The sequence below is a fragment of the Stylophora pistillata genome, chromosome 7 (assembly GCF_964205215.1).
Source record: "Stylophora pistillata chromosome 7, jaStyPist1.2, whole genome shotgun sequence".
NCBI classification, from domain to species: Eukaryota; Metazoa; Cnidaria; class Anthozoa; order Scleractinia; family Pocilloporidae; genus Stylophora; species Stylophora pistillata.
Window position 1 is genome coordinate 3,142,652 of NC_142525.1, and position 19,441 is coordinate 3,162,092.

General features: G+C 39.3%; 1 protein-coding gene, 1 long non-coding RNA gene and 1 pseudogene across 5 annotated transcripts in view; 2 read left to right on the forward strand and 1 right to left on the reverse strand.

The window, feature by feature from the left end:
- Window positions 1-614: 614 nt before the first annotated feature.
- On the forward strand, window positions 615-4,424 carry LOC148726180 (flavin-containing monooxygenase 5-like; annotated as a pseudogene). Its single transcript, XR_015990039.1, has 3 exons — window positions 615-737; window positions 1,756-1,934; window positions 2,572-4,424. The product of XR_015990039.1 is annotated as a flavin-containing monooxygenase 5-like (transcript).
- Window positions 4,425-5,349: 925 nt separating this feature from the next.
- LOC148726181 (uncharacterized) lies at window positions 5,350-12,116 on the reverse strand. Of its 2 annotated transcripts, XR_015990196.1 has the most exons (4): window positions 12,011-12,116; window positions 10,188-10,307; window positions 6,487-9,650; window positions 5,350-6,406 (listed from the first exon to the last, which is right to left on the reverse strand). It is a non-coding gene; the product is annotated as an uncharacterized LOC148726181 (long non-coding RNA). The 2 variants fall into 2 exon arrangements; XR_015990195.1 differs by having other exon boundaries at window positions 5,350-9,650.
- A 7,190-nt stretch (window positions 12,117-19,306) lies between these two features.
- The window catches only part of LOC148726182 (uncharacterized), a 60,371-nt gene continuing 60,236 nt past the window's right edge, over window positions 19,307-19,441 (forward strand). Inside the window, exon 1 of one of the 2 annotated variants that reach the window (XM_088729111.1) lies at window positions 19,307-19,425. The gene's annotated coding sequence lies outside the window, so the exon portion shown is untranslated. The remainder of the gene's footprint in view (window positions 19,426-19,441) is intronic. The other variant, XM_088729113.1, reaches the window with a different exon arrangement.

Sequence of the window (19,441 nt, forward strand, 5' to 3'; positions counted from 1 at the left end):
TCTTGTGTTTTCCACATGAGAATCGCGATAGAAAACGATATCTGATTGGAGGAGTCTCAAAAGGTGAGTCTGGCGCGAAAAGGTTCCTGAAAATGGAACCCGAGCTGTGATTGGCCAATTCGGAGAAAGGAATGTAGTTCGGTTGTCAGCAGCCGTTCTTTTGGGGGAGCGTTGCGTGACATCCAAAAAAAAAAAAACGGCTGCGAGGGAGACTAGAGTTAGTCAAGTGTTTCACAGTTTCTGTATTTTCGAAGTGCACTCACTCGTAAGGTAAGGGTCTTTTGATCGCCCGCATCGTCCCGATTGCCTCAGCTAGTCATGCATGTGGTACACATTTATTTTCCATGCATCACTGGGAGAGTATCAAAACTCATTCATGTATTTATAAGGTAGTGTTTTGATACCAAGGAAAGTACATTATAATAAGCCATTTATGTGCATTTTTATCCAAAATTATAATTTAGCGCATGATCAGATCACAACGCCAGAATCTTCCTTCCTACACTTTGTGATAGGTGTGTGGGTTCTTTAATGTCTTTAATGTCCCCTGCATCTACAGAGAAGATGCAGGGGACGGGGCCTACGGATTTCTATCCTTATCCGGGAATACCAGAATGACTAACACAGAAGTGTGTTGGTTCTTTAACTTTCCCACTAACCAGTACAGAGAAGATGGACGGGACAAGGCTTACGGTTTTCTATCCTTATCCGGGAATACCAGAATGACTAACACAGAAGTGTGTTGGCTCTTTAACTTCCCCACTAACCAGTACAGAGAAGATGCAGGGGACAGGGCCTACGGTTTTCTATCCTTTTCCGGGAATACCAGAATGACTAATACAGAAGTGTGCGAGTTCTTTAACCTCCCCACTAACCAGTAGAGAGAAGATGCAGGGGACAGGGCCTACGGTTTTCTATCCTTTTCCGGGAATACCAGAATGACTAACACAGAAGTGTGCGAGTTCTTTAACTTCCCCACTAACCAGTAGAGAGAAGATGCAGGGGACAGGGCCTACGGTTTTCTATCCTTTTCCGGGAATACCAGAATGACTAACACAGAAGTGTGTAGGTTCTTTAACTTCCACACTAACCAGTAGAGAGAAGATGCAGGGGACAGGGCCTACGGTTTTCTATCCTTTTCCGGGAATACCAGAATGACTGACACAGAAGTGTGCGAGTTCTTTAACTTCCCCACTAACCAGTAGAGAGAAGATGCAGGGGACAGGGCCTACGGTTTTCTATCCTTTTCCGGGAATACCAGAATGACTAACACAGAAGTGTGTGAGTTCTTTAACTTCCCCACTAACCAGTACAAAGAAGGTACAGGAGACAGGCCCTGCAGATGTCTTGTCCTTATGAGAGAAGATTAGAGTGTCTAATCATTTGCAGATGTCATAGCAAGGCAGTACATTCTCCTCAAGCATTTTAAGACCCTGAGTGTGGTCCAGTCTGGGGCTGGAACCCTCACTCTCCCGCACAGCAATCTGATGCTCTACAACATAAGCTAACCAGGAGGCAGTTATGAAACAAGGTTTCCGTGTATTCCTACAAATTATTTAAGAAAGAGAGATTGGAGGGGGGTGCACTTATTCAAGAGAAGCAATTGTTTAAATATTGTGCCGTAGGGGGTGAGCGCTTATTCAGGGAAGGGTGCTCATTAGAGCTTGGGCTCTTGTTTGAAGCAATACAGTAGACTTATTTTTCTTCGCTGATTACTTAAACACTACATTTTTATCTGATTTTTAAGGTTAAAAGATCAGCTTTCATTTAGACTATGATGTTGCAGTTATTGAAGCTGGGATTACTGGGATAGCTGCAGCAAAATGTCTGTTGGATGACAAATTCAAGATCATTGTTTTTGAACAGACTGACCACATTGGAGGTCTGTGGCATTTTACAGAGCATGGATATGGAGTTATGCAGTTCACTCATATGTATGTAGGAAAAATAACACTATTTATTGTACAAACTGCTGTGGTTTATAAATATCTCCATTCCTGAAAAAAACTTTAACTTCACCTGTGTAAAATTGCAATAACTTTTTATGTAGGTTTGATATTGCCAATCAGCTTCTGAAATGTCACTTGTCAGGTTCATTCACCTATAATGTCATCTTTTCTCATCAGTAAAGGTCTATGGTGTTTATGTGATAAACAAAATAATACATGGTTTCTTGTACAAATGGAATTTCTCTTGTGGTGCTCAACTCACCTCTCATGTTCAACTCAAAGCAGTCTATTGTAACCCAGCCTGTAATTCCTCGAAGCAATTAACATCTGACTTCTCCCTAGAACATCATTCTATTCATTATCCAACAAACAGATAATGAGAATACACAAACTTTTCAGGTAGAAGTTGTCTTGATCCAACAACAAATTTTCATTTCTCATTTACAAGGAAATGTACAGCAGCTGTACGGGAGAATTAACAATCAGATCTCAGGAATGAAAGGGTCCAGTGACTTGGGACATTTTTTCCGTGCACCCAGGCTTCAGTTTAAAGTTTAATTACCGGCATATCTCGTACTCACATGAGTCACTGAATGCTAAACTCAGAATCTTTGTTCCACAGAAATGTCTCAAAACACAACTACTGCTTCTCTGACTTCCCATTTCCTGAAGACTTTCCTGATTATCCTCACCACTCGCACATGGCAGAGTATATCAACAACTATGCTGGGCATTTTGGTATCAGAGAACATTAGTTTCAAAACAAAGGTGGTTCGCATTGAGCAGCTCCCTAAGAGATGGAAAATAACATGGGTGAAAGTGGACAGTGCAGGAATGCATCAAGGTGGTTCCAAGGAAACCTTTGTCAAGTGTGTTGCTATAGCAACTGGGCATCATGCCAAACCAAACATGCCTCACTTTGATGGTCAGGAAACATTCACAGGCAGAATACTCCATAGTGTTGACCATAAAGATGCAATCAGCAATGAGGTCATGGGAAAGAAGGTTGTGGTTGTTGGTATAGGAAATAGTGCTGTAGATGTTGCAGTCAATGTGGCAGAATTGGGAAGAAAAAAACCCCTCTGTATTTCAACAAGATCTGGTGCATGGATTATACCCAACTACGTCCATGGCTACCCAACTGATCATTATGCCTGTCGTCTGTTCTTTTGGCTTCCATGGAGTTTATCAAATTTTGTCTTTCAGTTGCTAGTTCAAAGTGTGGTGGGAAGCCCTTGGCGCTGGAATTTAAACCCCAAAATGAAAGCTCGTCAAACCCAGCCCACTGTAAGCCCTACGCTAATTCATCACATTCAGAGGAGGAATATTGAAGTGAAACCTAACATTGCAGCATTAGAAGGAAACAATGTTACCTTTACTGATGGGACAAAAACAGCATCTGATGTTATAGTCTGTTGTACTGGGTATCATATTGATCTGCCATTTTTAGATGACAAAGTTAAAGGTCAAGTTTTGGAGGAAAGCACCAACGAAATGAAGCTCTTCAAAAATGTTTTTGCTCCAGAAATTGGAGCCTCATTAGCATTCGTAGGTTTTACGCAGCCAGCTTCTGGTGGTCTACTGTCAGTTTCTGAAATCCAAGCTGGATGGTTTTAAGAGCTGTGTAAAGGAACAATCAAACTCCCTTCGGTAGAGAAAATGTTCCACAACATGAAGCAAGACCAGCAAGGAAGTGAGAGCATATACTATGCCTCAGCAAGACACACCATTCAACAAGACCCCATTCCTTACATTGACAAGATAACATCTTATTTCCGTGTAAGGCCGCAGTTATGGAGATACCCCTCGTTGGCTTGGAATTTGATTATAGGTTCTTGTGGGCCAGCTCAGTGGAGACTGCAGGGTCCACACAAGTGGAGCAAGGCTAAAGAAGTTGTACGTTCTGTTCCCATCACCCCACTCATGCGTTATGGAACCATCACTTTGCTTGTGTTGGTAATGTTCATTGTAACCTTTATAATTCTTAAATTTTGTTAAACCAGAAACTTCATACACTAACATCAACATACATATTCTCCATACTGCTCTCTATACATTTCCTAAAGTACTGACATGGAGAATTTGTGTAACGATCAAGAGCTTCTCCAAGTGATGATCCTTTCCTTAATTCTCAGGACCTTGATGTGTGATTCAGGGCTGATATTGTAAGGAGAAATTAGATGCTGGTCACTCTTGGATTCAAAGGGTTACCATCATGGTAATTTTTTGCACTCTTGTTGTCTGTTACATTTTATTCTTTTGTAAAAAAAAAAGAGGAAACCACTTGTTTTTTTTTACAATAAGAAAACAAGGAACAAGCAAATGAACGACCGAGAATTGAGCCACTTTAGTAAATACAGGTTACCAACGAAGAAATTAACTAAACCGAACAACGTTTACAAAGTATTGAATTACTCGTTAAAAATGTCGAATTATACACATAGTGTTTCAGTGACAATAAAGATTAGATGAAGAGTGAAGTGGTAATTTAGTTTCGATCTAAGGTCGTGAGCTGTCCGCGCTTAATTTTTTTTTTTTACCAACAAATTAATCCGAGATAATGATCAGCTGTTTTAAAATCCTTTAACAACGAGAAGTTATTTTCCTAGAATATTAATGTATTAAAGAGACGTATGATGCACGATCCTCGCGGTAGATAGCGCTATTTATGCAATAGCGAAAATCAGACCTGAAAAAAATCAGGCCTGTACGGGACTCGAACCACTGACCTCTGCGATACTAGTGCAGCGCTCTACCAATTGAGCTAACAAGCCAACTGGGAGCAGGCCGTTAAGTTGATTCGTAATAAACCCGTGAAAGTGATAAATGAGATACAATAAATATATGAAGTTCATATATTTTGAACTGCGGTATTAGATACGTATGATGCACGATCCTCGCAGTAGATAGCGCTATTTATGCAATAGCGAAAATCAGACCTGAAAAAAAAAAAAAAAAATGTCAGGCCTGTACAGGATTCGAACCACTGACCTCTGCGATACTAGTGCAGCGCTCTACCAATTGAGCTAACAAGCCAACTGGGAGCAGGCCGTTAAGTTGATTCGTAATAAACCCGTGAAAGTGATAAATGAGATACAATAAATATATGAAGTTCATATATTTTGAACTGCGGTATTAGATACGTATGATGCACGATCCTGGCAGTAGATAGCGCTATTTATGCAATAGCGAATATCAGACTGGATATCGTACGTGAAAAAAAACTTTCCTTTTTATCTCCTCTCCTCGCATACAGACGGCTTCTCTAAAATCGTACGCGAAAAAGATTTGGTCATTCTCCTCTTTCCTTCGATTCAAAGACGGCTTCTATCCTACGTACAAGAAATGTGGTCTTCATCTTTTTTCCTACGATTCAACTGACGGCTTCTATCCTCAAGAAAATCATACGCAAAAAAATATTCAACCATCGAGACCTTAAACATTCCATTTTGAGATTGTACGATTTGAAACTTGGATTCTACAATTTGGTCTTCATGGTAACTATTTGATAATCACATTGAAACATGGGTGAGTTTTGTCGAAGCTTAAGTGACCTGGGTTGTCTTACTTAGGCTTACAAGAAAGAGGATATCATAGATGTTGCCGGCCTCTTTGTTGGTGGGTAAACGTATTCTTCTGGACGTTCCAATGATCCCTCGTCATTGAAATGAGCAGCAGCGGTTTGTCCAAGCCAAATTTCAGGTAAGATATATTTCTAATGGTTCTTAAGTTAAGAGTTGTAAAGGTAAATTCGTTTCTTCTTTCAATCTTCACTTTTGCTGCATGGTTGTGGTTTTTTGTTGTTGGTTTTTTTGTTTTTTTTTTTTTATAAGGTATTATTTAGTCCTTAGTTCTAATAAGAAAAAGCACGTTGTCTTGGTTTTTTTTTTATTAGTTTTTATTTACTCCTTTGTCATAATAACAGAAAGAAGGTGTAGTTTTTTTGCAAAGTATCTTTTTTGGTTTCCCAGTCCCCCCTATAAAAAGGTATTATCCACGCATCACGAAATATGCTGAACACTGTTTCATTTCAGCACAAGTCATCATGTTGGGGGTATCACTCAGTTGCCAACTGAGCTCATTGTAGCTGGGCTGTCGAAATAGAACTTATAGTTACAATTTTTTTGTGTTTTTCCTTTTTTTTCATATGCAAAGTACCAGTAGAACTTTTAAAAAGGTAACTATTACAAACTACAAACGTAACGTGTATGTACAATTTTTTTTTATGCACATAGTGCATGTGCAATTTTTTTTTTTTTTGCACATAGTGCATCTTGGAATTTTTTTTTCTTAACGTGAATACAAATGGTTACTATTTACATCTAATGTGTCGACTTTCGTGAAAGTGTGCTTGCATGGTGCCTCCTTGGATGACAAAATTGAATCTCCGTGGTATTCTTCTCCTCGGATTTCTACAGAATTTCTTTATGTACCCTCTCCACAATTGTAACAGGTTTCTATAATAGAATAGATACGAAAATCGGATAGTCATTTTGTTCTTTATATTGTAGTGATTGAGTAAAATGATAGCACTCACTATTGTAATAAGGATTATTCCTCGATTGAGTTTCCGTGTCGTGTGGTCTCGTGGTGTGTTATCTTGTCCTTTCGGACGAAGCATGGGTCGCTCTCCTGTCCACTTCATTGGTTCTGATCCTTCTTCTCCTCCTGTCTTCGTCGGGAGAATGGTCGTCTCTGGAAGTGGACGTTCTCTTCTTCTTAGTTTTTTATTTATCTTTTTTTGGCTTTGACTTGATCGGTCAAATCTACTGTGAGAGTTTGGTGTTGTTTCTCCGTCTCCGTTTGTTGTTGTTCGGCGGCCGTGATCAAACACAGGTTCTCCACGGAACGTGGAAACGAACTCTCGCTCGACACCTCCATGTCGCAATCAGGGGTCAAGTCAAATTCTTCTACATCACGCGTTGCCATCTAAAAGTAGGAGAAAAACAAAGAAACAAAAGAAAAACGCAAAGTACCTGTCACTTGTGAAACCAGGCAAAGTACCTCTCACTAATTATACCAGGAGAGCTTTAAACCTGAAAGGTACAATTGTTTACTTCTTTCTTTTCTTACTATTCTTTGTTTTTTTCTTAGAAGAGTGTACATGTGAAGTTTCTGCATTTTGTTCTTCTGCTAGTTCTCTAAGAGAATCCACTTGTTTTCTCGTGACATCGACCGCAGCCCTTTGATCGTGAGAAGAAGATTCGTCTTCGGATGAAGCACTGCTTTCGAGCTCTTCAAATAAAGATATTTACCACTAGAGGTTGCCGGAGTGAATGTTTTTTCACTAGTTACGGTCTGCGTGATCCACCATGTCCTTAAGGTTTCGATATTGGGATTCACTTTAAATTCTTCCCTAGCATTTAGATGGTCGCATTTTTTACTGTACTCTTTCGGTTCCCAGACTAAAGCTCTTACCTGTTTGACGTGGCTTCCCACCACGTGGAGTATCATTCCCAGATGCTCCATACGATCAAAGATTTGATCCGTTTGCGCATCCTCTTTAACTAGATATTATTCTCTTTTTTTGCCAACTCCCGCATTAATCCCCTCTTCTATTAAAGCTATGAAGGACGTCATCCAATTGATCTAAAGCCGTAGCGATCTCGTCGTGATCTAAATTGGCGGACATGTGCTTAACTCGATCTTCGTTGGAGCTCACAGTATCAGCCAATTCGCTCAAGCCAACTTTCGGTCTTTTTGTGTATTCGCAATTCATGGATTTTGCCTTATCTAACATGTTACTATCAGGTGTTGGCTCCGTGATAGCTCCATAAGGCACTTTGCCGAGGAAAATGGTTAAAATAATTGATTCCTCTGCAGCTACCAGGAGAAGCAGCGTTCTTCTTTGGAGTATACATTGTCTGGAAAAAAGTTTAATCTGCATTTTTTAGAATTGGTTTATATTAATCGGAGTTAGTTGTGGTCATGAATAAGATCATCAAGCTTTCTAATTCTAGATAGAGCCATATATGCAGCATACAAAATTGAGGTACAAATTGAGAATCCAACCAAAGAATCATCTTTCAAATTTTGTCCTCGAATCTTGCATATAATGCAGGAATATGCTGGTACAATAGGGTAAAAAGTTCTATTGTCGTTATCGTTTTTCTCAGTCACGGGAAAAATTGCAACTACATTGGCTGGCATTGGGCAACTTTATGAAAACGGTTGCATTTTGCATTGTCACTACGGTACCCGTCTGACCGTTGACTACCCACAATTCTTTGTTTCTATTCCAAATGATGAGTACTTTCACGTTTCGATACAATGGTCGAGTGGATTCATGTTGGTTATCATACCAATTAGAGCCTAGATATTCGGATTCTTCGAAAAGATTGGTGACAGCCACTATGTTTATTCTCGAAGTGGCTGCACGACTGACTGTGACCATCAATGCTCCTGAGTTTGCTTTAAATATATTCAATATGTCTAAGTCATTGGGTTCGTGCCTAGATAATACGCGTCCTTCTTCTAGTTTTCGAATGGTATGCGTACTTGGCTTGAAATAGTGCAACAGATGTAACAAATCATTAAATTCTTGATCTACACATCTGTGTTGTTGAACAAAGTTAATCACAATTGAATTGGAATAAAGTAACCGATTCTGCAAATTCCACTGGTAGTGGTGATTCGACCATCGATAGTTGCTATTGGTTCTGCTGCTATTGATTACCGCACAAGAGTACAACGGGTCTAACGCGTAACTGCGTTAAAGTATTTGCTACGTGATCGAAAATTTTAGAAGATACCATGGAAATTTCATCGAGAACGAGTAAATCATAATTTCCTATATCCCAATTGATCTGCGGTGATTGCGAATCGCCTACGGGATACCTGAAAGCGCTGTGAACCGTATTTGCAGAGAATGCCGGACAACGTTTAGTACTCGTGTATACGGTGGAAAGTATGCCAGTGGGTGTTGCATACAGAACTCTAGAATCTCGTTGTAAAGATGCTCTTATTGCATTTTTTACAGCATAACTCTTGCCCGTACCGGGTTTTCCTCGAACGAGTATAAACTTTCGCCAATCGTGACCCGTGGTTCGAGGCAACTCGGACAACTGTCTTTCGTCCGTTGTAGCAGAGTGTTGTTCTTCCGATTCGCTTTCGTCGTTATCGGCATCCACTTCCGGTGCATCATTGTAAAATTGTTCTCTCTGCTGTAAAAATCTTTGTACGATTTGTTCTACTCGAACTTGCTCTGCTGATAGAGGTTCACCGTCATGAGTTGTTTCAACTTCTACGAGTTCTGCCATATTTCCTAGAATTTTTCTTCGCCTTAGATCGGCGTGTTTGGGAATGTTTTAAAAGTGTAACAAAGTGAAACCTATATTCTAAAAGATGAAATGATGTAATTAGGGCAGGCTAAGACAAAAATTATCGAAATTGAAAAAACTATTAGACCAGGAACGAGGTGACGAAACACGGGCATGCTTTACTCGGCCATGTCTGGCTCTCTCACTCATTCAATATGCACATCATACGATTTAATTGACTTAACTCAGTCTAAATTACCTTTAAGACGTCCGGTTCCAGCTGGGCCATCCCGGATCTGGTGCCAGTGACGGTTGACACCTTCATGGTCTCCAGACCGCAGGCACTTTTCACCAGCTTCACACGGTAAACTGGGTTGCCGACCCGATTTTAAGTGGCAGGCGAGATACTCTTTCGCTTAGAAGCGGACAATCTCTTGGTCTCCTATTGCCACATAAGCAACCATAAAAGAAAGTTAATCACTCAACAATTAAAACACTGAAAGTTACACTGGGTTTGTGTTGCTCTGTCGTAATGCAGAAACACTTAAACTTGTTAAAGGGACAGGTCATGCTTTAGCATGTTAAGTTAATCACTTTATTATTAAAAAATGGCAATGAAAAAATTAAAAAAATAACGCTCTCCGACCTCACTGGTAAAAAATAATAGCTAGTACTGGTCCCCTAAGGAAGGTTATGATCAACAAGACTTTGGAAAAGTCACAGCTCCGTATGCGATAGATATGGACTGCTCTTTCAGCAAGCCTTAAAAACTTAGTATGAACCTATCACGAAGAATTGTAAATGACAATGAGATTCCCTGGGGTGCCTGGTGTGTCTCTCATACTGTTGAAGTTGCTAGGAGAAATTAGCTGATAGGGCTTCAGTTCTAAACTCCGAGGGAAAATTAGGCATAAGAAATCATTCATACACTAGTTAACCACCCAGGTCATAGGTTGGTACACGTTTTATTATCACATACCGGTTATCTTCTGTCCGGTCGTCTCTGTGCCTCTTTTAGTTTTCGCAATTTACTTTAAGCTCTATGTTCTCTTCTTTAAAATTCGTCTATCCTTTTATCCATTTCCGTTAACTTTTCATGCTTAAAAAAAAAAAAAGAAATGAGATTGAAAAATATAGAACAATGGAAACAATGCACTCGGAATAATACATATAAACTACCATCCACTTGAACCAAATAAAGTTTTGACGGTCGAGAGTAAAATAGAAAAAATACTTTTTTTTCTTTTCTTCTCGTTCTTTTCTTTCACCTCTTTTTCTCTTAACGGCCGCATTGCTGGTCCCGGAGGTACATAACAATGCAGTGAGGTTTATCCTTTGCAAAAAGGGTCAGCAGGTAAAAATTGCTCTTCAGAATGCTTCTAACGGTTTACCAAAAACAGAGGCGGCTGAGCATTTTGAAAGATGTGGGACTATCTCTTACCCGGCCATGCGCATGCTCTTGCTCAAATGTTCTAAAATGCCCTCTTTTCAAACTCCTCGATTAATCTGCGCAACTCTGGGTTTCTCTTATTCACTTACTATGGTTTTCAAAAGATCTAGTCTTCTTATCCCCAAATTCTCCTGTTGTTTTAATTCTGCGAACAATGCCTTGAAATTTATGATATTTTCTATTCGTTTTCTTCCACGAGTTATTAGATTTTTGGCTCGGCAGATTTCAATAAGTCATTGCAGTTCATGAGAGTCAGTTCGAGTGCAAAACTTATCTTCTCCAGTAATTGTTTGTAGCCCTTTTAATTTCAAATTGTTTTCCTGTAAGAATGAAATCCCATTTTCCAATTCCTTTTGATAGATCCTTCATGCAATACATTAAGACGATCAATTCCGAGAATATTCTTATCCTCCAACTTGCTAAGCAACAAAGTAACGCGGTCTGTGATATGGTCTTCAGAGCCATCAGGAAGGATAGCTTTGAAGATAAATATCAAGTGTTGTCGTTAAGTTTCCCAATCGATTTTCTCGCTGAACTGATACAGCAGAATACGGTATTCGACAACAGACATTGCTGTTGGTAGGGAGGAGAAAAAGTTATATCGGCGAAAGTACATTATCACCAAGAATCAAGTCGCGTTTCACTCCTTGACATACCGATCGACTTCGCTTGCTGCTTTTTCGTTATGTTTAGCGGTTATGTTAATTGTTCCATACTTACGCAATCTAATGCGAGTTTCACACATCAGGAGGATGTTGGCAGTGTACAGTTTCGAGTATGGTGACCATTTTGCGACTGACTATCATTTTTTTTCTGGTACGGTCTAATATATTCAGCTTAGCATTAGATTTTGATCGTCTCGTGTCAACAATAATTATTAGCCACGAAAACATAGAGTGAAGGCTGATAGTTTCGATAGAAACTGTTTGGGGCTGCGTCGGTGGGGGTAACGAAATAATTTGGATATATCAACAAAGTTGAAATGGTAAATTGGCCACCGTAACGATTACAAAAGCTGACGTTTCGAGCGTTAGCCCTTCGTCGTCGCTCCGACGAAGGGCTAACGCTCGAAACGTCAGCTTTTGTAATCGTTACGGTGGCCAATTTACCATTTCAACTTTGTAGATATATCCAAATTAAAACATAGTGGTCTGCCTTTCGGACATACCGCGATTGGAGTTTCATCCTCGAGCCTCTCTCTTGTTAGATTCTGAATAACAAATAATGTCGACAATCGGGGTTGAACTAGTTATAGTTTAGGAACTTATTTTTCCTCAACCATCAAAATCACGTTCATTCATAAAATGATCAATCCACTTTAAAGCAAAGCTATTATGGTTATAAACAATTACCTTGCAGCTCCGTCTCACTGTTAGCTCAATGGATAGACCGCTGGACTGTTGTGCGGGAGGTTGAGGGTTCGAGTCCCGGCCGGACCAACACTCAGGGTCTTAAAATAATTGAGAAGAATTTGCTACCTTTCTAAAACATCAAAAAAAGGTTAGATATTCTAGTCTTCTCGGATAGGGACGAATAAATGGAGGTCCCGTCTCCTGCAGGGTTGGGGTAGGAGACGTTAATTTCCCACACACGAGATTACTGTGTGGTGGATGTCCTCCCCTGGGGTGGGATGGGTGGGAGGGTGGACTAGCACGAATGGTTCCTATATTCCTTTCTAGTCCTTCCCCACTGCAAAACTTAATGGACTAAATTAGACTAAATTAAATTAACTGTCTTGTTCATCAAGGAACCTGAACTGCGCATACAAGAAAAATGAAATCTAGTGGGTAAAGTAAACATTAAACGAATTCTAAGTATTTTAAGAAGTTTTTGGCTTTAGTAGAGATGTCATGACGGTGCTGGAAAAAAAAATCGTACCTTTTTCAATTGCTTTTCTTGCTGATCTTGCCTCCTCTTGCTTTGGGTTGTCATTCCCTGAGTTTCCTGACGGTAATAATTTATCATCAGTGCAGTAATTATTGCGTATTTCCAAACAGCATAAAAGTCGAGGTACAAAAGACTATGACATATGTTAATTGTCAAAGAAAATAGGGATTGAAAAGAAATAAGGTAATGATATATTTGAAAGCGAAAAAGAATTTCGAGGGCAATGAATTGATGACGATATTGATTAGAAAGAGGAAAGGAAGATAAATAAAAAATTCGAGCGAAAACCCGTAGAATAACATTTGAATAAAGGTAACGACCGATGAAATTGATGTTGCTACTAAACCTAGTTTTAGCGAAATCGAGAATGGCCAAACGGCTAAAAAGGTGTTTGAAAATGTTTTGCTTAGGTAACGAATAAGAGCTGAGTATTATAAGATGGAAAGGTAAAATGAAAATAACGAAAAAACTGAAATTAGTAAAAAATCGTTCGCTGGTGCTTATGCAGCTCCACTTATCCTATGAAATATAATCTGTCGAGAAAATATATATAGCACTTTAACATTGTTATAATAATAGTACAATTACCGCATTCTTTTAGACGAATGAAATAACTAATGAGAAAAAAAATTGCCCACACATTTTTTAAAGAAAAACGGAAACAACTCAAAATTGTATGAATAGCCGAGTTTAAGAAATGAAACTCACCACAATTTTACTTAGGCTCTTGTATTTCTGTCAGTTCTCCTTGCTTTTCCTCATACCTTAATTGTTTCTACCTGCTCCTCATGCCTTTCAAGCATTACTTTTAACTTCTGGGCTGAACCTTGTGCCAGTCCCTTGACCGCAAACACTTTCCACTAGCTTCACTGCAAACTGCGTTTCCGACCCCCGATTTCAAGTAGCAGACGACATACTCTGTTTGACAACAACAAACATATGAAACATATGTGTGAACTGCGGTTATGAGACGTATATGAGAACGATCCTTCGCAGTAAAGCACTATTTCAGCAATAGTGAAAATCAGACCTGTACGGGACTCGAACCACTGACCTCTGCGATACTAGTGCAGCGCTCTACCAATTGAGCTAACAAGCCAACTGGGAGCAGGCCATCAAATTAATTCAAATTAATTTTTTTTCAGGTCTGATTTTCACTATTGCTCAAATAGTGCTTTACTGCGAAGGATCGTTCTCATATACATACTCTGTTTGCTTACCTGCCTCTGTGATGTCATTGTGTGAGAGGATTAACGATGAACACACTCACGCAAGACGGAATTGTGAAGTTGTCGAGAAATTATGCTCACAGTGGAGTAAAATTTATCTTCAACTTTTTGTAATATCATTGGCGAGTGATCTTTTCAAGTCATCCACCAGCAGAAATTTTATCTAACAAGTATTCCGTGTCATCTCCCTTTGTTTTTGGCCTTCTATAAAACATAAGAACCTATAAAAGAAAGTTCATTACTAGTAGCATGAAGAGAGTTAAGGCTTAAGCTCTAAAGTCTGAGGGAAAATTGGGTATAAGAAATTATTCAAACATTAGTCATCACGCTATGAATGCCCATCTCTCATCTAATGCGCTATACTAGGACATATTTACTGTCTTAGATTTCACCGTTAGTCGCAAGGCTTTATACTGCATCTGTATAATCAATGAGAATATTGAGAGAGGGGGGAAAGAGAGAGAGAGAGAGAGAGAGAGAGAGAGAGAGAGAGAGAGAGAGAGAGAGAGAGAGAGAGAGAGAGAGAGAGGGAAATATGCTGCAGAATTGCATTGGATATGCTTTGAACAGAGTGGAAACCGTAACTTCCTTCATAAAGTCATGGGCCGGTACAAGTTTTAACATCACCTACCGATCATCTCCTCTCCGGTTGTCTGTATGCCCCTATCGATTTTGCAAATTTGCTCTTTCAGGTTTTCATTCTCTTCTTTTAATTTGTCTCATTTTCTTTCCATTTCCTCCATCTTTTCATTCATTTTTATCAGTTTTGACAAGATCTCTTCCTACAAAAAAAAGAAATTGAACAATGGGAATATGTGATTAACTTAAACCAAGGAATTCAAGTTTGTTGTAAATAATTTCTTAAGGTGCTAGTCACTATTTATCGGTGATAAGAGAGGGGGGGGGGGGGTAATTGGAGAATTTTTTTTGTGTTAATTTTCACCCATTAGTCATCCCTATGAATGCCCATCTCATCTAAAGCGCTATACTAGGACATCTTTACTGTCTTAAATTTCATCGTTAGTCGCAAGGCTAAATACGGTATCTGTATAATCAGTGAGAATATTGAGGAAATGGGGAAAGAGAAATGAAAACATGTTGCAGTTGCGAGGATATGCTTTAGACAGAGTGAACCGTAAATTGGTTGCATAAAGTCATGGGCTGGTACACATTTCACCATCACATACCAGCTATCTCCTGTCCGGTTGTTTGTGTGCCTCTTTCGATTTTGTAAATTTTCTTTCAGTTTTCTGTTCTGTTCTTTCAATTCTTCTACATTTCTTTCCATTTGCGTTATCATTTCATCCATTTTTATCAGTTTAGACAAGATTTCCTCCTAAAAAAAGGGAAATGCGATTGAAAAATATATAACAATGGGAAAATGTGATAAATTGATTATATGGAATCCCTATGGGACTGGTGTGTCCCCCTCATTGGCAGTTGACTAGCAGTCAATTTTTATGGTCCTCCCCTTTCTACTTTATTGATGACGACTGTTCCCCTCCCCCCCTCCCCCGTTTCTCCAAATCCTCCACCCCCTGATAATTGAATAAAGGCTGATAGTTTCTAAAGAAACTGTTTGGGGCTGCGTCGGTGGGGGTAACAAAATAATTTGAATATATCAACAAAGTTGAAATGGTAAATTGGCCACCGTTACGATTATAAAAGCTGACATTTCGAGCGTTAGCCCTTCGTCGGAGCGAATAGAAGAATTGTGGGTTGTGTGTGATTTTATAATCGTAACGGTGGCCAATTTACCATTTCAACTTTGTTGATATATTCAAATTATCCCCTGATAATTGGTTTTCCTTTTAAAGAAGTATAACATACACACTTTTGTCTGGTAATGATTATAATTTCAAAGATGATAAAGATTAAAAAAAATGAAGGAAATTATATTTTAAACCACCTAAATAATACAGAAGTAGACATTAATTTGAATTTTACTAACAAACGAACAATGTGGATACGTTTTGAGCTCGGATCGAAAGAAAGGTGAACATGGGGCAAAGATAATTCTGACATATATCGCACCGGTCCAACTTGTGTGGGATGGTACAAAACTTTATAAACGTTACTCAATAAGAACATAGGTTGGTATATTTCAGTAGGAAGAAAAATTCATACCTTTAGGTCAATTATTTTCCCACCTTTTCCTCTTTATCTGACTTGACATTTCTCCGTCCGTAAAGTGCACAACGGTCATGCATATGTAAACACAGTTCCATAAACCCTTTTTACTCTTTCTGTCAGCTGTAAAATTAATAAAAACTTACTTATTCTCCTTCCTTTTCTTTGTGATCTTTTTTTCCACCTCTTCCTCTCAGGTTTATGGCGGTGTTTGCTTGTCTCTGAGTTACATGACAGTACAGTGAGGTTTTCATGATGGTCATCAGTAAAATGTGGCTTTAAAACGGTTTACCAAACATACAGATAAAATACACTCGATGATGAGTCAAATTATGAAATGTAGTAGCGAAACATTTAAGGATAGTCCTAGTTAAGCCCAAAATAAAAATAAAATTAATACGGTGTTGACACACTGCATTTTGAGGTCCTTCTGCATATCTCTTGTTAGATCCTGAATTACAAATGTTGACATTTTCATGAAATGTTGATTCCACTTTAAAGCAAAACTTTAACGCTACACTGTTTCATTGAGTTGTTCATCAAGGAACCTGACCTGCCCATACAAGATAAATTAAATTTATTTGGCAGAAGTATCTTCTTTAAAAAATAATTCTTTTATTTAAAATAGTAGTTGGCTTCAGTAGAGGAGTCTTGACATTGCTGAGTAAAGAATCTGTGCCTTTTCAACATTGGGAACTGTTTCCTTAATAATGAGATAATTTTTAGCATATGTGAATATCATTCAGCAATTCTGGGTATTTATCCTTCAGCTTACAAAGGTTTACATCATTGCAAAGGATTTTTTGCATTTTCCCCTGTTGTGGCTACCTTCGCGTGCCTCTCGTGTGAGTATTTGGCGAGTCATTCTTTTACCGACCACTTTTGTCACTCTCGACTGGCACCTGGTGGTTAAGGATTTTTCTTACAGTCGACAGCCGCTTGGTTCTTAGCGGGGGAGGGCCCTCAAGTTTTTTTTAGGGATTTGAAACTCTCACGCTGCTCCTCTACGGCCCATGGGTAAAAATAGTCAAGGCAGCCTAATGAAATGCTGGGGAGGGGGTTAAACATGCATCCCATCCGGGGGGAGTAACAATACTTCTAGTCGCTTCATGCTATGGGGAAACTGGGATAAGCTCCAGCTCGATGGGTAAATAGGCTCGAGTATAGACTTTACTGTTGTACCTTTTGAGCTGCAAAGGGGTCGAGCATTTAAAAAATTGTGAAGGGCTCTCATTAAGTACCAGAACCCCGGCCCGGCGAACTACTCCCTGATATGTCTCAAATCTTCCCTTGGGCACAAAGTGCGCGTTCTACAGCGTTACTGAATAATGAGGGCATATCGCAACGACATACAACGATTGTGAACAGTATTCCTCCTGAACCTGAACTTGTGTTTTACGTGCAAATAATTCCGGTTCCCAAATTATTTAAATGGTCATACCACTAAAGCTATTTGTCGTGTTCCCCGTGCCACAGACACGTGGTGTTGTGCACCAGAGTTCGCCAGGTTTATAACAACCTTCATGTATGAAGCAGGTTGCAAGATCACTCCATAAAGCACATGCAGTGATAACTAAATAAATATACGATATTTTGGAATAAGGGAAACGGAAGAAGCTACAGCTTGAACTAAGAAACCGCGAATGAAAAAGATTAAACGTAACAAGCGTGACTTACTTTGGATTTTGTCTCTGAGGAATAAAGAACTCCAAGTCTCCCAGTTCCTGAGAAACCCTGGACACCGTTTGGTGACTCCTTACATTATGAGCGACTACTGAGAACTAATCTAAGAGCTCATGGAAAGGAAATTTAGCTACCACCTTTGCAACGAACGGTACAGGAGACGAACGACCACATTGTAACAAGTAGAAATCAAAAACAATTTAAATGCAATAGTTGATGAACCTTTATATACACGGTTATAATTATTCTATCACAGAGGTGAGACATACCACGAATAGTCAAAGTCTAATGATGGTATTTGATTATATGCACGAGCATTCGTCACGTGCAACCTCGACGTGAGGGAGATAAAAATGAGCAAAGCTTTGTACTGCTAGCTGCAGACGGAAATTAGGCAATCACTCAGTCAATCCCTGAAACTTTCTAAGTGTCTTTGTGTTAGAAAAGGTAACAAAAGTTCTTAGTATATAACGATCAAAGTTCATCTCCGTAAACGTGACACCACTATTAGAAAATTGTTCCACGTGGCAAATTGCAGTAGCGAGGCTTCTTTTAAAGGAATAATACTTTTCGAAGGATTACTCGGATTTCAAAGAGGTTTGTAGGCTTCTCAACGTAGTACTGAGTAGTTCACCTTTTTTAGCTGATACACTCGTTTTGTTGTTGTTTTTTTTACTCCTTACAGATCAGGCAACGTTTCCCATAGGATTACATGGTTAAAAAACTAAACATGTATTCATCCTTAGAATTCCAGGACAAAAAAAACAGCTTACTATGCAAAGTCATTTGCATATATTAATAATATGCCCTGGGGACATGTAATTAGGAAGACGCAACTACACACCCTCGTGCGGGTTTCTTAGATCGAGAACAACACCATATCACAATTCTTGTACTTATGCTCAGTATTTCATGTCGATGTCAACTATGTCAAAGTTGAATCTTGATACGGTAAACAGAATCCGCACGTTAACAGGGGGCTTGAATCGTTGTGTAGCAATTTACAACCAAATCGTTAAGATTGAGGGCTTCCTCCAGCCACCATCTATCAAAGATTGGTGTCACGACCTCGATGTTTAGGCATGGGTTAAGTTTCCCACTGTCTCTTCATTATAACTCAGCTGAGTGACTACTGGCCTGTTCCAGGTACTCGGTTAGTTAAACGGAGTGCAATAGTGAACATGCGTAAGAGGCGCCAGCGCGAAAATGAGGAAAGTTCACTCCTACGCTACTAGAGCGCTTCGTTTTAGTAACTGATCGCCTAGAACGGTAACAGATCGATGATTACCGTGACGAAAATCGGTAGAACAAGGTTCTACACTATCCAAGAAAAAACCAACACTTATTCCCTCATATAATCGAGAAGTAAGTGCACAAGGCGTATTTTGGTACGATGTCGTATAGTAAGTGCAATTTGGTGCAGTTTGATGGAGTTTGGTGTGGCTCAGTTTCCACCAAACTACACCAGGTGGTGTAATTTGGAGTAGTTTGGAGCAGTTTGGTGTACGTAGGTGTAGTTTGGTGATAAACCTACACCACCAACTACACGCACTTCACGAGACTGTACCATACCTCACCTACTACACCATACTTTTAAAGAATAAGTGTTGGTTTTTTTAGATAGTGTAGAACTTTGTTTTACATTCGTGACTGTCATGGAGGCTACAATGCGTGATGTTATTGTAATTGTCGAGGTGTACTGGGACGAGTCTGTTGGACAAATGCGCTTCTATATTTTACCTTCCGCCGCGCGGTTTGATATTTTTCAACATCAAAAGCACGGGTTTCACCCATGGTAAAGGAAGAGTTTTGAGATGTTGGTGTCTTACTTTAGCAAGGTAAAGTATTACGGTT